Raw genomic sequence first — 2,344 nt, forward strand, 5'->3', positions numbered from 1 at the left:
CCTCATATCTACCCCGCATGGCTTCCCTTTTTCCTCTCCCAAATCCTCTACCTCTTCCATTCCTACCCCAATTCTCATTTTGACTCTCATCGCCTCCTCCCATATCATATTCCTCATCATCTCCACCCAAATCCCTAGGCTTAGATTTACCCCCACTAACACTAACCTCAAGTTTACCCAACCTCTCATGCAACGACTCCATTTGGGTCGTCACCATCCTACTAAAATCCCCAAACAACTCATCTATTTGGACCCTGGACAACCCCGAATTCGAACTATTTCCTACCTCCCTCTCCATTTAATTCCAAATTTGTACCTGCAAGAAAACGTTAGTATAAAACAAATGATCCTCACCCAAATGCTCACGATCACTCCAAATAAATTCACTCGTCTCTCCTCTCTTATTTTTTTGCTCACAACAAACACTCACTAGTCACTCCAAAGAAATAACACTCACACTCAAGTAATGTCACTCAGATTTGAGGGTTCTCTCAATAGCGTCAAGCTTTGTATGTTGAGTAAATCAAACAATCAAGTTTCAACTCGTGACAAATGCGACCGACTCACTTGGACTGTGTAGACAAGAAATTCGAATGTATGAACTATTTTTTTTTTGACTGTGAGAGGCAATTGAATATGATTCTCTAGAGAAAATAGAACAAGATATCAAAAAGAAATAATGGATAATTTTCGGATTTTTTGTACTCTTTTTTTTTTTACTGAGTACTACTCGAAAATCCCAAAAAAAAAAAGACACAAGAAAATTTTCGAGAATCACAGATTCACGAAAAATACGAAGAACGATAGAACAAAACAGATCTGAAAACAAACGAAGAAATAATACAGATCTGCAATTTAAAACAAGATACTTACTTGAATTCAATAAACCTGGCTCTGATACCAAATGATGTGAATCTCGATACGAATAAATAGCAAACACGATTAAAATGCAATCGCACCCTCTATTTAATTACGATAATAAGACTCGTGTGTTTTCCCGATCTTTTGAATCAAGTAATTGATGTGTTATTCACCTCTAAACTATAAAAGTTTAGCAACAAATAAACACGAGGATAACAATCGAAATTTGATACGAACCTTCGAAGAACGACGCCTACGACAATCCGCACAAGCACGATCGACAAACGCCACAAAGTTATAAACTTTGATAAGTTTGATTTGATTTAACAAAGCTAAAGCCTTGAAAAGTTGAGAGAAAATTCTCACAAGTTTGATAAAACTCAAAATAATATGTGTATTGTGTGTAAAATTTCGTCCAATATGGTTTACATATCAAAAAGATTACTAGAATCTAGTTACCTAACAAAATAAAACTCTAAAGAAGGAAATAATTCGCGCAGAAAACACAAGGCACGGACCCCGTGCAGACCTCCGTGTCTGGGTCCGTGTACACTCGGTAAATAGACTTCAGTTGGAAACAAGGGACACGGACCCCGTGCCTGGGTCCGTCGTCGGGTCCGTGTAGACACTTTCAATGGGCACCTCAAGCTGTATAGAGCACGGACCCCGTGTGCAGGTCCGTGTACGGGTCCGTGTAGACTCGGCCGGCTCGAACAATGCTTGAATCACATTCCGTTGGCATCCAAACGTGCTCCCAAACATCACGAACCCTTTGGAACATTGCTCCTTGCACTTAAGCCCTTCTTGATACATCATAGACCCATGCAACGCTCCCATGATCGCATCAAAACTTAGACATGTGCATCATCCTCGATGTATATAAGCACGAAAATTAGGATAATACACATACCTCGCGCAACGTCAGTCAGTGGTCATTGCCATCCTCACCATCTTCGTCATCCTGTGGTGGTTGGAACTCCCGCGGGTGGTATACGGGTGGCCACTGTGGAGGAGGTGGAAATGGATTGCCAGAAGTTGAAGCCGATGGAAATTGCTGAGCCAAGACCGATGTAAAATCCATCATTTATCCCATAAATGTGTCCTAAACCGAAACGCATCCATTTCTTGGCGTTGAACTCGCATATCTTCTTCCAACTGTGTCAACCTATCTCTCCTATTCCTTTGTTGCAGTTGTGGTTCTTGAGCTTGAGCCTGGGCACATCTCTCTGTAGCACTTCTGTTGAATTCCCTTTCTGCTCGACGTGCCGCAGCGTGTTCACCACTGACTTCCCCAAATGGTTGAATTACCACAATGGCATTCTTAGGCTTTAACAATTCTTCATTCGTTGCCCAAGTCACTCCCGCATTTTGGCATAATGCCGTGATAAGAGAAGGATGGAGAAGTCCACTAGGAGAGTTACCTCTTGCATAGTCAAGTATCGAATTCTGAAGCAATTGACCTAAATCAATTGCTTTCCCTGTC

Source organism: Primulina eburnea, chromosome 10, assembly GCF_022965805.1.
Source record: "Primulina eburnea isolate SZY01 chromosome 10, ASM2296580v1, whole genome shotgun sequence".
Taxonomy (NCBI): domain Eukaryota; kingdom Viridiplantae; phylum Streptophyta; class Magnoliopsida; order Lamiales; family Gesneriaceae; genus Primulina; species Primulina eburnea.